The sequence below is a fragment of the Palaemon carinicauda genome, chromosome 11 (assembly GCF_036898095.1).
Source record: "Palaemon carinicauda isolate YSFRI2023 chromosome 11, ASM3689809v2, whole genome shotgun sequence".
NCBI lineage: Eukaryota > Metazoa > Arthropoda > Malacostraca > Decapoda > Palaemonidae > Palaemon > Palaemon carinicauda.
In genome coordinates this window covers 88,667,364-88,687,525 of record NC_090735.1, presented here as the reverse complement: position 1 = coordinate 88,687,525, position 20,162 = coordinate 88,667,364, and the positions used below count along the sequence as shown (strand labels likewise).

The window sequence follows — 20,162 nt, the reverse complement described above, 5'->3', positions numbered from 1 at the left end:
AACTATTTATTATAAATATTTTAAAAAATTAAGTAGAAAAAAAAAAGACCTGACATAAAAATTCATAAAAAAAAAGTTTATACATATATACACAAATCCTTTTAGGAATTGATTCTTGAATGTTTAGGACACATCTTGATGTATTTTGGATGAAGTCAGACCCATGGAGGTGAAGATCTGAAATGAGAAAAAAAGGGTAACCTTTTTTGGCCAAAAAAATTTGTCCAAATTTCATGAATTTTTTTGGGTACCCAAATGAAATAGGAAGTGGCTAATTTTTTTAGGGAATAAACATATGTTATCCTAAAATAGAAATATGTAAAAAAATCTTCATTATTTTGTAAATTACATTTATATCAGGGGCCATATCTAAAGGTAATTTTTTGAGTACTTAGAAATTTCGTAAAAAAAAATACATATATTTAATATATAATATGATATTTATGCAGGTAAAAATATACCAAAATATCACAAATTCTATAGGGAACAAGAATATATATAGATAGGGCAACTTACGCTTCGGATATGTCCACAAAATGGCCGCCAACCACACTGACTCAGACTCCCTAATCTGCCACTTGAAATGTAGGAAGGGTATGTCAATTTCAAGGTGTTATTTACTAATCTAATTATTATTGGATATGCATAAAAATTGTATGGTGGGTTGCTGGATAATTGTCGATTATTTTACGACTATAAAATTAAAATTCTGACCCAAAAAAAATTTTTAGAAGGGAAATAAAATCGAAAAAAAAAATGTAAAATATAATATTTTAGCTTAAAAAATTTGATAATATTCAATCAAAAAAGAAGTAAACAAAATTTTCCGACAAATAAACATCTAGAGGAATCATTACTCTGTGATAGTTCCTTAGTACGTAGTAATTTTGAAAGAATTGGGAAAAAACGAAAAAATAGCAATCACCGGAAAATCGAACACATACCTATACCTATATATACGCCATATCTGGCTAAAAAAAAGATAGGCATGGGTAGCCAGATCATCTAGAAACACTTTCCAACACTATAAAATTATAATTTTTGCGACACTACTTTCCAATTCCTTACGGTAACATGACTAAGCAAAAAAATGCAAAACAAATAAAAAGGGGCACTCGTGGAAAAATGGCCATTCTAATATACGACATTTCAGAAAAAAAAAATTTCAGCCACGTGCTAGGCAAACCATCAAGGCACATTTTCCGACAAATAAACATATAAATGAATCATTACTCTGTGATAGTTCCTTAGTACGTAGTAATTTTGAAAGAAATGGGAAAAAACGAAAAAATGGCAATCACAGGAAAATCGAACACATACTTATATATACGCCATATCTGGCTAAAAAAAAAAGATAGGCATGGGTAGCCAGATCATCTAGAAACACTTTCCAACACTATAAAATTATAATTTTTGCGACACTACTTTCCAATTCCTTACGGTAACATGACTAAGCAAAAAAATGCAAAACAAATAAAAAGGGGCACTCGTGGAAAAATGGCCATTCTAATATACGACATTTCAGAAAAAAAAAATTTCAGCCACGTGCTAGGCAAACCATCAAGGCACATTTTCCGACAAATAAACATATAAATGAATCATTACTCTGTGATAGTTCCTTAGTACGTAGTAATTTTGAAAGAATTGGGAAAAAACGAAAAAATGGCAATCACAGGAAAATCGAACACATACCTATATATACGCCATATCTGGCTAAAAAAAAAAGATAGGCATGGGTAGCCAGATCATCTAGAAACACTTTCCAACACTATAAAATTATAATTTTTGCGACACTACTTTCCAATTCCTTACGGTAACATGACTAAGCAAAAAAATGCAAAACAAATAAAAAGGGGCACTCGTGGAAAAATGGCCATTCTAATATACGACATTTCAGAAAAAAAAAATTTCAGCCACGTGCTAGGCAAACCATCAAGGCACATTTTCCGACAAATAAACATATAAATGAATCATTACTCTGTGATAGTTCCTTAGTACGTAGTAATTTTGAAAGAAATGGGAAAAAACGAAAAAATGGCAATCACAGGAAAATCGAACACATACTTATATATACGCCATATCTGGCTAAAAAAAAAATAGGCATGGGTAGCCAGATCATCTAGAAACACTTTCCAACACTATAAAAATATAAGTTTTGCGACACTACTTTCCAATTCCTTACGGTAACATGACTAAGCAAAAAAATGCAAAACAAATAAAAAGGGGCACTCGCGGAAAAATGCCCAACATTCTAATATACGGCATCTCAGATAAAAAAAAGACATGCACGTGTTAGCCCAACCATCAAGGCACACTTTCTAACACATAAACATGAAAAAAAAATCAATAATATACGGCAATTCCTTACTACGTAGTAAATTTTTACAAATATTGAAAAAAAACAGAAATTGGCAACCACAGTTAAATACCCAATATACCAATAACTACGTCGTATCTGACAAAAACAAAATCACGCATGGGTAGCCAGATCATCTAGACACACTTTCCAACACTAAAAAAGCAAAAGTTTTACGACACTATTTGGCAATATCTTACGGAAAAATGACTTGGCAAAAAAATGAAAAAAAATTGAAAAGGGGCACTCGCGGTAAAATGGTCCTCGTGGTGATGAACGACATTTTAACTAAAAAAAAAATCATGCACATGGTAGCCAAACAATCCACCAAGACTTTCCACAACTGATAACCTATACAAGTTGCACCATTCTACGACAATTTCATAATACGTAATAACTTTGATAATTATGCAAATTACCTTAGAAGGGTAAACTCGGTCGCGCTCGACCCCGACGTGTCTCAGAAATCGGGGAAGGAGTACAGCTACAGCAATGCACATCTGGACACTACTAGAGCGTGTAGGGGAGACACTTCCTGCAGGTCGATCACCCACAAATTCAGTCACGGGGGTGAGTCACGTGAGAAAAACCTGTTTTTTTTTTGACGCTCGGGGTCGCGAACGACCCATCGTACCTATCCAGGGTTAAGAGCAGTAACAACAATAAAATATATCTTTTATATATAAATTATAAGGAGAGGCATTTCATCTTGTTCAACATAAAAAAAATTTGCTACTAGTTTGAACTTTTGAAGCTCCCCCAATTCAACTGCCTGATTAGAAAGATCCTTCCACAATTTGTTCACAGCAGGAATAAAACTACTAGAATACTTTGTGGTATTGAGCCTTATGATGGAGAAGGTATGCCTGTTAGAATTAACAGCATACCTTTTGTTGCATACAGGATGGTACAGTCTGGGAAGATCTGAATGCAAAGGATGGTCTGAATTTTTTAAAATCTTATGCAAGATGAATAAAGAACTAACTGAACGATGGTGCCAGAGATTAATATCCACATCATGAATAAGATATTCAATAGACTGTAAGTTGCTGTCCAACAAATTGAGATGAGATTCAGCAGCTGAAGACTAGACAGGAGCACAATACTTGAGACAAGGCAAAAATAACAAATTCGGAGATAAATTGCCTTTTTCCCTAACTAATACAAAACTGTACTGCAGTTATGTAGGTGGATTATCTTTCGGCAAAGCTGGAAGGTAGCCATTAGAATAAAAGTGCGAGGTGGCAACCCTGCCTAACCACTTGAGTGGGTAGGCCAGGAGTGGCTGGGGTTTACCCAGCCACCTCTATATAAACTCTCACAGCCTTAAGCTGCATCACTTTTTGATTGCAGGCAGTACTTCTGGGGACAGGTGATGGTGAGCCAATTTATATAAATAACTACAGGTTTGTATCAGTTAGGGAAAAGTGAAAATTACCTACAAATTTTCCATTTGTTTCCATACTAACCTTGCGTTATTTATGTGGATGACTTGCTCTTAGGAGGGTGGAAGTCGTAATTCTGGCATGGACATTGATCTGGGTTTACCTAGTACAGTATATGACTGTGGTCTAGGGATAACCTTGACATCTCACTAAACATACAACGTGAGTAGGACAGAAATTTCTTTGGCGAGATAAGGAAGGCAAGAGGTGGCAATCTCAATGACCGACTTGATCTCAGAGAGCCCTCTGTGCCACAGATCTGTTTGGTAAGAGAGTACATGGTGTCCCTAGCCTGGTTTGAAAAAGGAACATCGAACTTATGACACATGATAAATTGTGCAATGTTTTCCTGTTACCTGGGCATGAGGCAGTTCATTGAGTCCATCGATTATTTTAAGAAAATAAGACGCTTCCTCCAGTTATGATGATGGTACCTCTAAGGAAGCAACACCTGTTGCTTCTGCTGCTGCTTTAGTCACTTGTTCGAGGGAGTCTTCTATGACAATCAACATCGGATTTGGGGATCTGGCTCTAGGTCTGCACCCTGATAGTATGAGCTCCTGTTTTAGAAAAGTCCTGGGGTTTTTAACCCTCTCTTGGATATCTTTCCTCTCACCTCTTTCCTGAAATATGTGAAGGAACTAAGGGGGAAAAATGGTTGTAGTATCTATCACTAGGAGCTGGAAACTTGTGATCATAAGATGGAGATGGGATAGGATGCTAAAGTCTCTCTCACCGACACTGAATACTGCAATGATAATCTCAATCTTTTTGGAATGACCCATCAAGATTCTCTGTATCTTAATGCAGAGTAATATGGTGGGGAATTTATCCTCTGTCTCTTAAAGGATGGCTGCTCCTGATAGGCCGAGGGGGGATTAATGCAAGGAAATGGTGGATATGGTTCTGCAGGCCTTTTCCTTTCGTACGGGTGCAGCAGTCTCACCTGCAAACCTAAAAAATCTTTAACTCTTTTAGGATTTGATCTTGAGATAGATTTAATATTTTCGTTTCTGGATGTACCTGTAATAGGATGCATTGACCTAGACAATGGTAAGTTTGCTCCATACACACCTGAGCATGTTGTTGACATTCATGAAATGGTAGTGTATTCCATCTGCGGTCACATATTGTTAGCGACTCGTTCACCTGGTGCACTAACTGGGGAACGTGTGCTTGTGGCAGTGCATTCAGACGGTGCATGTGTCCCTGATTGCGCATTTCTACTTTGCGCCATAGTCATTGATCGCTTTTCTGTACCTGTTTAAGGAAGCAAACCCATAGGTTGTTCCTTTTGCAATTTGGAAGAGAAAATTTTCCTTTTAGAGGAAGATGACACTGGTACCTCGTGAGGTATCTAGAAGAGCCGATACCTTTCTAGGAGAGCAGTTAGTTGCTTCCTTCTCAAGAGAGAACTTATCTTTAGAGCTTCTTGGAGTTACTGTAAGGCCCAAGTTGCTATGAAACCATACCGATGAATAGTACAACTCTTTTAGAGGCATGGGAGGCATACCTGGAGACATGCTACTCATATGCTGAACGGTGCGATGACCGCGCTGGCGTATGTTTAGGAAACAATTGATTCAATTTAATTGGAAAAATCTTCTTGCTCTCCTATATCTGAAATACATAATTGGTTCCCTGACCTAAGCACACTCGTTGGTAGGGATGGGGACCTGTTAGGGTTCACAAAATCTGGTGAGATTGATGGTTCCTGTAAAGAATTCAGCTCTGCCTAATAGACTGCCAAAGTCAAAGGATCATAATCATCATGTTTATTCTCCGCTTCACTGAGCTCAATGGAAGACAGCTCATCAACAAACTTGTGCTGAAACATATGGCTGCCATTCTGTTATTGGAGCCTCTGTAAACTCCGATAACGAAGGATAAGACAGGGTAAAATCAGGACTTAGATGTGAAGGCTTCTGCTTTTTGCCCTCTTTAGTGGCAGAAGCAGAAGCCTTCTCCTTGTGACGACTAAAGTACTTTTCCCATTAGGACAACGACCACTCTCAACAGATTTCACAAGGGGAGTTTACTGAGGATATTTTACCATGACACCATGGGCATAAAGGATGAGAGCTGACCTACTCCTGACTCTTTAAAGGTGTCACAAGTGTGACTTTCAAGGCTGGGGCAAGTCCTAGAAAAGCCCTCATAATCAGTCACTAAAAGGCGAAAGCACAAAAGCACAGCGTGAACAGTGATCAAGTAGCAGACGTCCGAACATCGCAACAACTAAGAGTAAAGTAAGGAATGAGCCGCAGTCTCTGACACATCTACCCAGAGCAAGTGAGAACAGAGGGCAACCATACAATGTTGTCAAACACACTTTAATTTTGGTCGAAGTAAAACAGCAATAGAGTAAAGCATATAAATGACGAGGGTTTGTATTCGCGTGAGAACAAAGACAATTTATGTATATTCAAGAAGTACATTACCAAAACTTCTTCCTTACACTGTGTTAAATTGGAGATTCAATGAAAATTCTATTCTATTAATAGAATTTGGATGGCAAAGAAATTATTTACCTTGTACATTTATTACTGTCATTATGAATTATGAAACATTTAATTGAAGTTTGGGATTGCTGAAGGAGACCCAGCAAGGTTAGCTTTATAGCAGGAAAAGTTATTCATATACTATTTATGTTATAAAGGGATTTTGACGAAGGAAAAATCTATTTCTGGGAAGAGACCTGTGACGCCCGGTGAAAGAAGTCCTTCTTTACACTTTTCTAATATAAATCTTCCAAATATACTACAGAAAAATAAAAGCATGGAATGCAGAGGTTACTACCCTCGCGCCATCACCTTGTGGGTGTCGTGTATACAACAGGGGCGTGTCAAAACCATTATTCACAGGCTGTCTTCCATTTAGATAATCCCTTCATCAAAGGGGAGGGCCGTGACAGGCCCTGGAGAACACAGTTGGACTACCCCACCGACACCTACTACGCGCGCCCTCCAGGTCATCCTTCTGTTTTGGACTTGCCCGCTAAGTCGTAAATTGTTTTGCTCGGTGTTTTCGCAAGTGATTGTCGTTAATTCAACATGACTGACGCTGCTACTTCACCTTTACCAATTTAATTTTGCTTTGGTTTTATTGAAATACAAGTGAAAATACCAGTGCAATTTCCTAAATATAACAATTACTGTACTGTATCATTAATCATTACAGTATCTTCAACAAGCTAGTTATGATACATACTAGACTGTAAAAATGCTCGTAAGACCTAAACTAAAGACTTAACCCACTACATCTCAGACGTATTCTTCTCATAAGAACAGAGGATTTTTTAAGAGGGGTTAACCCAAAAATTCTAGGTATATACCAGGGCATATTAACCCTTTTACCCCCAGGCTATTTGGAAATTTCCAACCCTTAACCCCCAGGGGGTTATTTTTTTCCCAGCACATTTTGCAGTATATTTTTTTTTTAATTGCTCTAACAGCCTTAATTTTTGTCGTAGAGAGGTCAGGTTGGTCTCATTCTCTTGGAAAATGCCTGAATTTTCTCAAAAAAATTATCAAAAATATGAAAAAAATAATTTTTATAGCATTTTTTTGCAAGAACGTACCGATACGTCCATGGGGGTAAAGGGATGGCTTTTGTGAAATGTACCAGTATGTCCTTTGGGGGTAAAAGGGTTAAGCATTTCAATCCTTGCAAAATAACATCAGGGTGGACTGTAGATGGATGACATTGCTCATAAACAAACAAAATTTAATTTTTCCTAAAGAAAAGAAATAAGAAATTGATTAAGAGTGATATCTAAATGGTATTCTAAAAGATTTCTGATATTTTCTAAATTTCACTTTAATATTACTGATGGCTAATAACTAAAATATTATGCAAGTGCCAGGGAATTTAAATAATATATTTCTACCCCCACCTACTTACCAAAAGGATGGAAATCTAAGCTCTATGTTGTAGTTTGGCCAATTAAAATACGTACAGGTGTCTAGGACTTCAAAAGTGCAGCATATTTTGGCACACACTTCCCTTCTCACTTCCATGATCTAACTTTCACTTCATGTCAGGTTGCTTTCTTTCTCTTGTTTATTCATAGTTTGTTATCTATTAATCTAATTTTAGTAATTGACGTCAAAACCAATAAAGCAAACAACAAACATCAGTACTAATAGCATACCAAAGACTTTTATTTTAATTCAAGTGTAATTTACAAAAAATAAGGAACTCGCAAATTTCTTTTACATTTATTAATACTGGTAGTTATATTTTGTGCATACTATACTTAAATGAGAACCTTCCATAGTAAAAAATTCGAGCAATTGCAAAACAATAAAATGAACACCTTCTACCTCCCAAACTTAAGACATATTTTCTAAGAATGAAAACAGCTAAACACAGATAAAATTGCTTTACACATGGTTAGGATAGGCTTCATTTAAATATGTTATTTTCATTAGTAAAATAAATTTTTGAATATACTTACCCGATAATCATGTAGCTGTCAACTCCGTTGCCCGACAGAATTCTATGGAGGGATACGCCAGCTATCACAATACTAGAAGGGGGTGTACTTACCAGCGCCACCTGTGGCCAGGTACTCAAGTACTTCTTGTTGACACCTCCTCAATTATTCCTCGGTCCCACTGGTTCTCTATGGGGAGGAAGGGAGGGTCAATTAAATCATGATTATCGGGTAAGTATATTCAAAAATTTATTTTACTAATGAAAATAACATTTTTCAATATTAAACTTACCCGATAATCATGTAGCTGATTCACACCCAGGGGGGTGGGTGAAAACCAGTGTACAAGATTAAAGGATAGCTAAGTATCCCATATTTCATATAACAGTTATCTCAAATAACAATGAAATAATAAGTACCTGGTAAGGAAGTCGAATTGAACCGTTACTCTGTCTCTTTTTTAAGTTCGTCTTCCTTACTGAGCGCAGCGTTCCTCTTGGAGGCTGAATCAACCCAAAGGTGCTAAAGTATACAGGGCTGCAACCCATACTAAAGGACCTCATCACAACCTTTAACCTCGGCGCTTCTCAAGAAAGAATTGACCACCCGCCAAATCAACAAGGATGTGGAAGGCTTCTTAGCCGACCGAACAACCCATAAAAAGTATTCAAGAGAAAGGTTAAAAAGTTATGGAATTATGGGAATGTAGTGGCTGAGCCCTCGCCTACTACTGCATTCGTTGCTACGAATGGACCCAGGGTGTAGCAGTACTCGTAAAGAGACTGGACATCTTTGAGATAGAATGATGCGAACACTGACTTGCTTCTCCAATAGGTTGCATCCATAACACTCTGCAGAGAACGGTTTTGTTTGAAGGCCACTGAAGTAGCCACAGCTCTCACTTCATGTGTCCTTACCTTCAGCAAAGCAAGGTCTTCTTCCTTCAGATGAGAATTTGCTTCTCTAATCAGAAGCCTGATGTAGTAAGAAACTGAGTTCTTAGACATTGGTAGAGAAGGCTTCTTGATAGCACACCATAAGGCTTCTGATTGTCCTCGTAATGGTTTTGACCTTCTTAGATAGTACTTAAGAGCTCTAACAGGGCAAAGTACTCTCTCTAGTTCGTTCCCCACCATGTCGGACAGGCTTGGGATCTCGAACGACTTAGGGTAAGGACGGGAAGGAAGCTCGTTTTAGCCAAAAAGACCGAGCCGCAAGGAACATGTAGCCGTTTCAGATGTGAAACCTATGTTCCTGCTGAAGGCGTGGATCTCACTTACTCTTTTACCTGTTGCTAAGCACACGAGGAAAAGAGTTTCTAATGTGAGGTCCTTAAAAGAGGCTGATTGGAACGGTTCAAATCCTGATGACATTAGGAACCTTAGGACCACGTCTAGATTCCAGCCTGGAGTGGACAACCGACGTTCCTTTGAGGTCTCAACAGACCTAAGGAGGTCCTGTAGATCTTTGTTGGAGGAAAGATCCAAGCCTCTGTGGCGGAAAACCGCTGCCAACATACTTCTGTAACCCTTGATCGTAGGAGCTGATAGGGATTTTACGTTCCTTAGATGTAACAGGAAGTCAGCAATCTGGGTTACAGTGGTACTGGTTGAGGAAAACTGCATTGGCCTTGCACCAGCTTCGGAAGACTTCCCATTAAGACTGATAGACTCTGAGAGTGGATGTCGTCCTTGCTCTGGCAATCGTTCTGGCTGCCTCCTTCGAAAAGCCTCTAGTTCTTGAGAGACTTTCGATAGTCTGAAGGCAGTCAGACGAAGAGCGTGGAGGTTTGGGTGTACCTTCTTTACGTGAGGTTGACGCAGAAGGTCCACTCTAGGAGGAAGAGTCCTGGGAACGTCGACCAGTCATTGCAGTACCTCGGTGAACCCTTCTCTCGCGGGTCAGAGGGGAGCAACCAACGTCAACCGTGTCCCTTTGTGAGAGGCGAACTTCTGAAGTACCCTGTTGACAATCTTGAACGGCGGGAATGCATACAGGTTGAGATGGGACCAATCCAGCAGAAAGGCATCCACGCGAACTGCTGCTGGGTCTGGAATCGGAGAACAATACAAGAGGAGCTTCTTGGTCATCGAGGTAGCGAATAGAACTATGGTTGGCTGACCCCACAGGGCCCAAAGTCTGCTGCAAACATTCTTGTGAAGGGTCCACTCTGTGGGGAAGGCCTGACCCTTACGGCTGAGGCGATCTGCCATGACATTCATATCGCCCTGAATGAGCCTCGTTACCAGCGTGAGCTTTCGATCTTTGACCAAATGAGGAGGTCCCTTGCGAACTTGAACAACTTCCTCGAATGAGTCCCTCTCTGCTTGGAGATGTAAGCCAAGGCTGTGGTGTAGTCGGAGTTCACCTCCACCACCTTGTTAAGCTGGAGGGACTTGAAGTTTATCAAGGCCAGATGAACTGCCAACAACTCCTTGCAATAGATGTGAAGTGTCCTTTGCTCCTGATTCCATGTTCCCGAGCATTCCTGTCCGTCCAGTGTCGCACCCCAGCCCGTGTCCGATGCGTCCGAGAAGAGACGGTGGTCGGGGGTCTGAACAGCCAAAGGTAGACCTTCCTTGAGAAGAATGCTGTTCTTCCACCACGTTAGAGTAGACCTCATCTCTTCGGAAACAGGAACTGAGCCTGTCTCTAGCGTCAAGTCCTTTATCCAGTGAGCAGCTAGATGATACTGAAGGGGGCGGAGGTGAAGTCTCCCTAACTCGATGAACAGGGCCAGCGATGAAAGTGTCCCTGTTAGACTCATCCCCTGCCTGACTAAGCATCGGTTCCTTCTCAGCATGCTCTGGATGCATTCTAGGGCTTGGAAGATCCTTGGGGCCGACGGACAAGTCCGAAAAGCTCGACTCTGAAGATCCATACCCAAGGAAACAATGGTCTGGGATGGAACGAGCTGAGACTCCTCAAAATTGACCAGGAGGCCCAGTATCTTGGTCAGATCCATAGTCCATTTGAAAATCTCCAGACAGCGACGACTTGTGGGAGCTCTTAAAAGCCAGTCGTCTGACGGAGCCGGACACAAGATCATGATACTGCTGCACAGTCTGTAAACTGTCAATCATGGGCAAGCGAGGAAGTACAGTGACAACCCGAATCTGTCTAGACTATCTGGGTCGTACAGACAACTCCTTAACGGGTTGCTGAGGTTGCCGCACTGCGTCACAACAAGTCCCTTCTGTTGGTTGTTGAACGTCTTCCCCGTGACACATTGACTCCGTAAACAAAAAATCCTCTAACAAGGACTAAGCTTGGACTGCATGTCATGCAACACAGCTCAAGGTCTATGGGAGCAGGTGTGGTAACAGACGGGATTAGCGGCTGAAGTGGAACCATTACCTTCCCTGTAAGCATGTAATGCTTAAATAAAAGTCCATAAGAGGTTATGCAGCTAAAGGCTCCCTCCAAATGACAGAGTCCTCAAGGGAATATCAGAAGGAGGGAGAAAAGAACTTTCTCATCTACAGGGACCTTATCCTAGAAAAGCTAAGTTCTCTGAGTGAGGGTTCACTGGTGCAAAAGCAGCAGACTAGAAGGCAACGTTATGAAACTGCTTGACAGTCTAGTGAGTTGGCAACAACCCAAGATATGTTGAGAAGCATGCGGTAAGGTATGCAGAGCATGATGAATGCAGAGTATGCTGTATGCAGAGCATGCTGTATGTAGAGCATGTTGTATGCAGAGCATGCTGAATGCAGAGCATGCTGTATGCAGAGCATGTTGTATGCAGAGCATGCTGAATGCAGAGCATGCTGAATGCTGAGCATGTAGTAAGCAGAGCCTGCTGTAAGGAAAGCAGAGCGTGTGCATGGCGTTTAACATTCTTAGAAATTCCATGACCAGTGCTAGAGTGCTTTATGCATGCTTGCATGGGGTTTAAAAATCAACATAATGTTTACCTTACATTCATAACTCATGATTCATATTTTTGCCATGGTTTGAAAATGGAGGTAAGGTATGCTGAACAGCAGAGTCAGAACGAGCTGGAACAACAACAGTGGAAGGTGCAGAAAGTTCCTGTTCCTGTGGAATGAGTGGAGCGTGAAGAGACCGAGGTTGCGCAGAACAAGGTAAAGTTCCCGCAAGCAGAGGTGTCTGAGGTGCAGGAACAGGGTGCACGGGTTGAGCTCGGTGCAGCAGCTGAGGAGACTGACTCACAGGTGGAAGAGGTTGTACCTCCACCGAGAGTTGCACCACCGGTGGAGCAGCCAGGGGAGGAGGAGGAAGAGTGGAGTAATCCTCCTGATCCCAAACCGAAGGTTGCCTTAAAGAAGGCTGAGGCTGAACAACACTGGGAACAGCGAACACAGAAAGAGGTTCAACATCGTACGCCTGGCAGAAGGTGCTGCGACTGGGTGCAGCGAGTGCAGGCGGGTTGAGCACAGGCTGAACGGGTGCAGGTGGAGGTGCAACACTCTCAGCCCGACATTCACGCAACAGGTCCGAAAGCTGTGCTTGCATGGACTGTAGTAGAGTCCACAACATCGTACGCCTGGCAGATGGTGCTGCGACTGGGTGCAGCGAGTGCAGGCGGGTTGAGCACAGGCTGAAAGGGTGCAGGTGGAGGTGCAACACTCTCAGCCCGATACTCACGCAACAGGTCCGAAAGCTGTGCTTGCATGGACTGTAGTAGAGTCCACAACATCGTACGCCTGGCAGATGGTGCTGCGACTGGGTGCAGCGAGTGCAGGCGGGTGCAGCACAGGCTGAACGGGTGCAGCCGGTTGGTGCACCACCGGTGCAGGCGGGTGCAGCACAGGCTGAACGGGTGCAGCCGGTTGGTGCACCACCGGTGCAGGCGGGTGCAGCACAGGCTGAACGGGTGCAGGCGGTTGGTGCACCACCGGTGCAGGAGGAGGAGGAGGTGCAACACTCTCAGCACGACACTCACGCATCAGGTCCGAAAGCTGTGCTGCATGGACTGTAGTAGAGTCCACAACATCGTACGCCTGGCAGGTGGTACTGCGATCAGGCGGAGCGAGCATAGGCGGGGGGGGAGTGTAGGCGCACTCTCAACCCGACAAAATGATGACTGAGGAGAGTCAGAGCTAACCCAATGACTGCATCCGGGTTGTTGAACTTTACTTCGTACGTCTGGCATAGGTCTGGACTTTACGTTTAAGAGGTCTAGAGACCTGAGACCAGCGTTACTCTGCCTTTATTTTCTCCTCTAAATCTCTTCTGCAGACGAGCAAAATAAGGGCTCAATCGTCTGCGGGTGGGAGTGACGGTCTCGGTAAGACACGCCCACAACCACCGAGGATACTTCTGTGCGCCGATCAAGGCCTGCCGAACCCTTTTGCCCTTCGACATTGCTTCTCCCCTGGGCTTGGGAGCTTGCAAGAGGTCCCGGACTGGGAGGACGACTGGCGCGCACAAAAGTACCCTCACGCATAACACTGACATCAATCACTTATCACTTTGATTTCTGTTTGCACTTATTTCACTGAACTCGAAACTTTAAGTGGTTTGTACCTGAAACACGCAATTCTATCCTTCTCAAAAGTTAATAATTGCGAAAACAGAATTACAATGTAACAGAAAAATCTAATGAAAGAAAATTCAGTGGCTGGAAAGAGACTAAACACTAGATCACTCTAGAAACGTTTAGTTTCTTCCCCTAAAGAGACTAGGGATAAGAGCAAAACGATAACGACGTTACTCGTACGCCTGGCAGGCTTGAGGGAAACGTTTATCCTCTTTCTCCCTCCGTCTCTATCTCTCTCTCTCTCTCTCTCTCTCTCTCTCTCTCTCTCTCTCTCTCTCTCTCTCTCTCTCTTGACTTAGAACCTGAGAGAAGAGCCCAATCATATATATCGTTAAAACATATTATTGTTAAAGGAAAAAACTGAAATATTTCCCAAAAAGAAAAGTTCCTTATTAGAATCAACATTAAGTTAAGAAAGAATGAACAAAACGCTAGACACGGTTACTCTTACTGCAACGTGAAACCGTGAACATTCTTTCTCTATCGTAACGATAGAGTGCAAGTTGAAACGTTCTGAACGTCAACAAGTGCCGAGACAAACAAAACGTTAGTTCAACTTTGAAAAAGTACGAGACTATCAAAGAAATTCTTTCAAAGACCTTAAAATAGCATAATATGTTAACAGGTAAAACCGAAATGACGGGCTCACGATAATTAACTTCGGTACCAAGAAAAGACCGCCTACTATTAGGAAGGTCGAATATAAACAAATATAAAAATTAATTTTAATAAGTTTATAATAAAAGGAAGTTAATCGAAGAGGCCTATAAGAGGCGGAGAGATATAAAATAAATCTATAACTTTTGTTAAGCAAAATTAAGAAAGAGAGTCTATACTCTCTTAGACACCAACACTTCCGTCTAAGGGAAGGGTCGGCCATTGAAAGGTGAACGAGAGTTCATACTCTCTTCGTCACCAAAATTAATCAAATTAATTCCAAAAGCTAACTAAACTAAAATAGAAGTTTCCAGTAAAGCGACAGCCGAAATCAAAGAGAAATACTTCACCAAAGTCGTGAAAATACTCCAAGAACATAAGCGTATCCCAGAACGTCTTGCCGGAAGCACGACAGAGGAATAATTGAGGAGGTGTCAACAAGAAGTACTTGAGTACCTGGCCACAGGTGGCGCTGGTAAGTACACCCCCTTCTAGTATTGTGATAGCTGGCGTATCCCTCCATAGAATTCTGTCGGGCAACGGAGTTGACAGCTACATGATTATCGGGTAAGTTTAATATTGAAAAATAAGTACATTATGTTCACAAAATATACAGAATAGCCAAGTACAATTGCCAGATTGGGAAACTGGCAATGGTAATGAAGAAGTTGTCAATATACTAAAATCACCCTCATTATCCTCATTATACTGAGGTATTAAGTCTACCCCTGGTCTCTCTTGAATTTGCTTAAAAATTATGCCATTAGTACTTAATGGGATGAAATATAACCTTATATAAACTAGGGATGAGCATTCTAGCCAGCCTCTGTAATTCCATATAAGCTACCTTATATCTATTTCTTAACTTAAAAGTTAAGGGCAGTCTTGTGTTCAAGGAAATTCCAATTAAATGAGGATGGTTCTTTTTATTTGATAAGTACTGTACTGTAAATAACCACAGCCAGTTGCAGCTGTAGGGAAATCATATCTTTAAGATTAGTTCAGGTGTGAGGTCCATCCAAGCATGGCCCCACAGCTATGCGAGACCTGTTTCCTTAGGTTAAGCTAGATAACACATGGTCCCGTAAATTAAGCTAGGTTAGGAAGATTAAGTTATATTCTTACTACCACTATTTTTTTTTCTCCTTACCCTCACCATAAAACCCTAATTTCCCATTAAGATTGCTCACTAAAGGATGCTGACAATTGCACAGGCAAAATCATAAAACAATGCAATGAATACACGGTTAGTATTTTTTGCTTTTGTCATCTTGCCTTCCATTTGTAAAGAAAGAATTCATATGACCCTGTTCTCCACTAAGTTGTAAGAATTTAAAGGTTATTAACACACTGCTGGGATTAAAAGCATGTCACAATTTGCTAGACAAAGGTATACATGAACAGTAAAACAGGGCTGATATACAATAAGGTAAGAAGCTAGGGTTTTAGGTATGGACAGGACATTTTGGAAGGGATGTAGAACCCTCCCCCATTCCTTTAGGTAAGAACACTGCATCTTAGGAGGGACCAAGCAACCCATCTCCAGGTAAGGACAAGACATCCTAAGTTAGAATATGTTTGGAACCTTATGTTAAGTAGTGCAGCATTCCTGTGTTTATTTCTCTGGTGAAATATAGTTTTGCAGTCATGAAAATACATCTGGAATTGCTAAGGAAAAAGGTTAAATATGAAAATTATACTAAAGAGGAAATTGTTAGTTAGTGACAAAGGTTACAAATAAGAAAGATTTGGTAAAAACAGTGTCCAGAAGTTATGGCTACATGTGTAGTAAAAATTCAGGCAGTGTTGATATTTACCAAAATTACACCAGACAAATAAAAATAGAGCCTTTATGGTTGGTTGGGACAGACCAGGTCGGTAATTGAAATGTGCGCTAAAATTCATTACAGCACAGTATTCCTAATGAAGAAAATAATCAGTGTTCCTGGGGTATTTGAACTGCTGTAATGCAAATAATTGGGGGAAAACCATATTTTTCAAATTCTAGAAGTTTTAATATCCCAAAGATATCATTTTAAAGGGAAACAAACACAAGAACAGTACTTAACCCTTTTACCCCAAAAGGACGTACTGGTACGTTTCACAAAACACATCCCTTTACCCCCATGGACGTACCGGTACGTCCTTGCAAAAAACTGCTATTTACAATTTTTTTTTTTTTTTTTTTTTTTTTTTTTGGGATATTTCAGGCATTTTCCAAGAGAATGAGACCAACCTGACCTCTCTATGACAAAAATTAAGGCTGTTAAAGCAATTTGAAAAATATCTACTGCAAAATGTGCTTAAATAAAAAATAACCCCTGGGGGTTAAGGGTTGGAAAGTTCCAAATAGCCTGGGGGTAAAAGGGTTAACATAAGGTTCCCCCCTAACCTAACCTAGGAGCCATATCCTTACATACCTATGGGGGGGGGGGGGGCATTTACTACATCCCTGAGGGCCCCCCTTTGACTGCCATATTCTTAACTTAATGTTAAGACTAAGTCTCAACCCTGTGTTTGCTTCCCAACCAGCTTCACTCCTGGCAAGTTTACACTAAATCATATTATATTTTATAAGTTGTAAAATTAATTTAATAATTTATTTCAGATAGATGAACATTAGCCTCCACAGAGAAAATAGATTTGTTGGTAAAATTACAGAACACAGGCCAATATTTGTAATTGGAAAAATAGCTCTTCATACAGTAAATAGTGTGCTTTCAACAAATTTGACCTTATTTCCACTGAAAATAAGCCATCCTACCATTATGGACACAGGTGGAACCCTGGGACATTGGGTGTGCGAAAACAGGACAGAACATGATTATTTAACACTTTTAAGGTTTCTTTAAGAGTACAGAACCTAACAAACCCACTTAACCTTAACTAGTAGTTCCCAGGTCACAGACCTAGTCGTGGGACAAGTACCAAGGACAAAAATATCCTTACATTATGATAAAGTAAATCACAAATAAATCCTTACATTATGATAAAGTAAATCACAAATAAATTCTTATCAGAATTGCACTTGGGACACTTTAACCTTTGAGGGATAACACAATGAGCTTTTAAAAAATTATTCACTACACCAGGAGAACCGTGATAATCGCTGTGAAACTTGGCTATAACATCCTTACAGCCATAATAAAAGCCATTTCCCTTTGTTATGTTGGGCTCCATAACACACGCTCAACACGTAGTACAGCTAAAAAGGAACTGAGGATTTGTCCTAAGAAAATGGGGTGTGTCACAGAAATGTCTATGTCATACTCAAGCATACATAGATACCAAAATATGGTAAATTTTGTCATATGGTAGAAGGAAGGAAGGAGGAGGAGCTACTTACAAATGAACGAACAGGAGTAATTCCATTGGTAGAAAGAAATCGAAGGATGGCTTGTGCACAGGAAGTATAAAGTCATTATCACGCAACAAGATATGCACAAACACAAAAGCGGGAGAAGATACGTCCAACTTGTAAAATGTAAACAAAAGTGAAATAGATATTTTATGGAAAGAGGATCACCATATTGTGTGCAATTTTTCGTGAATTTATTATGCATCAAGGAGAATAATGTATAGAGAAGAAAAGGCTAGTTTTACCATTATTTTTCAATTCGCCAGTAAATTTTCCGCACCTAAAACCACCGCGTCCCACTGGGTGGCCCTTATTACCGAAAGATATGTTAGGTTATATCTAAACTATTTATTTGCAACGGGAATAAAGATTTCCAAAGAAAACGGGAATCATTCTATATAACCCAAATTTTATTAATAAAGTTTATCCCATGTTTTATAATAATACCAAGCTGACAATAAGAAAGTTGGGGTGTATGTATGATAGCGGCCACCTATGTGTTATTATTATGTTTAACTTAGAATAAAGCAGTGTAAGGGGGGTTCACATGGGGCCGTTAGCCTCCCCATTAGGCAAGTAGTTAAGGACATGGCTTATAGGACAGGTTAAGGGGGAAAGTTTACGATAGTTGATGTGCATTTTTAATCAATGCGTGAGGAACTGGCCGCTGATATACAAAGGCTCCAGAAAGTTTATGCCCCTCCCAACCAACTACATACATCCCTAAAAGATTGCCTACATTTACGTAAGGCTATTGACACTTCGATATCTATATTGGGCCTAAACTTTGGACCTCAGCATACTTACACTACACTTCACCGACGCAAATATGACCAACTACTACCATATCAATGCTTCTGCTAAGATAAGCTGGCCTCGCCTAACCTGCCATAGGTTAGCCCAGGCTAGCTTACCCTATGTCAACAAAACAAAGACCCCTTCATGGGTCTGTGACCTGTCTGATTCAACATCGTATAAATAAGAAGTTTCCAAGTTATGAATGCATCGAAAAATAAAGCAATTCACATGACAGCCATGAAGTGTCCTTCACTGGCAACTAAAAAGCCTGGACTTAACTAGTCGATAATCTACGCAATCGACTTCTCTTTCTTTCCACTTGAAATTTGATGCTCAAGAAACATCTCGACCTTTCGGTTTTAATTTTCTACCAATACACACCTCTTTTATTTATAGTCTGCAAACACCTCCGATATTTAGTATGACTCGCAGACAATTCACCGTCACTAGAAATGGTTTATGAGATACATTTTCAATTGTACATCTGGCGTAAGTTCCACTTAGCACTGAACACAATCGCCAACTAGAACTAAACTAACAGCTGATTCATTTGACAGATATGTTCCAATAATATTTTGCGGTTGCAGAGACTATCATCATCATTCTCCATGTCCAAGTTATTTGTATTTTATCTAGATGGATAATTATATTTTATACAAAATAAAAAGTAATTCACATATCAAAACTAAATCCAGTTTATCGTTAAATTAAACGACTTTATATATATTTTCTGTATTTTTTTACGGTTGCAGAAAATATCATCATTCTCCAATTCATTTATATCTTATCAAGATAGATAACTATATTTTATATAAAATTAAAAAATAATTTATATCCGAAAGTTAAATCAAGTTTACTGTCAAATTAAACGACCTTAAATATATTTTTCTGAAAGTTTTGTACTACTTGCTTCGATTTGCGCTTCTGACGTTCCACGGAGTAAATTAGCTCAAATACATGCCCATGTATTTTGATTGTTTCATAAATAAATCTTCACAATCATGATCAGTTTACTGGAAATGTGTATAAACAATGTGATTGATTATGAATAAGTGTTGTAAATTGCATTAAATTACAATGTTACGAGGAATTTAAGTCGACAAGGGATAAAATTACGAAGTGTTATAAGACATTACATAACACACGTGTCTGATGTTTTTGATAAAGTGCATTAATAATATAAAGGATTGTTTGTGAAATTCGTGCTTTGCAAGTCTTACATTAAGGTAAAACATGAGCACGTGAGGCATCACGAAATTCAATATGTACGCCCAGTGCCCACGTACATGGATAAAGTTGGAGTGGTGTGACTGGTGAGTTGTCTTCAGTAAACAGATCCCTTAAAATGGAAAGCGCAACAAATATGAACGCGCTCCTTATTTCAAAAGCCCGTTTCATTGTAAAAAAAAAAAAAAAAAAAAAAAAAAAAAAAAAAAAAAAAAAAAAAAAAAACTTATAAATAAATAGACTGCAATCTCTGCTGCATTTTATGTTCTCTAACTTAAAGTAGAGGCATTAATTGAAATACACTTGCAGTTTCACACACATGCTGTAAACTTTCTTTTGTAGCTCTTCGGGCTCCCTGACATATGCCGGCATACTGC

At 39.9% G+C, this 20,162-nt stretch overlaps 1 protein-coding gene across 3 annotated transcripts in view; it reads right to left on the bottom strand.

Annotated features, from left to right (window-relative positions):
- Positions 1–19,108, bottom strand: part of Tmem63 (transmembrane protein 63) — a 187,041-nt gene extending 167,933 nt beyond the window's left edge. For all 3 annotated transcript variants that reach the window (XM_068383170.1, XM_068383171.1, XM_068383172.1), the window contains exon 1: positions 18,940–19,108. The gene's annotated coding sequence lies outside the window, so the exon portion shown is untranslated. The remainder of the gene's footprint in view (positions 1–18,939) is intronic.
- Positions 19,109–20,162: the final 1,054 nt, after the last annotated feature.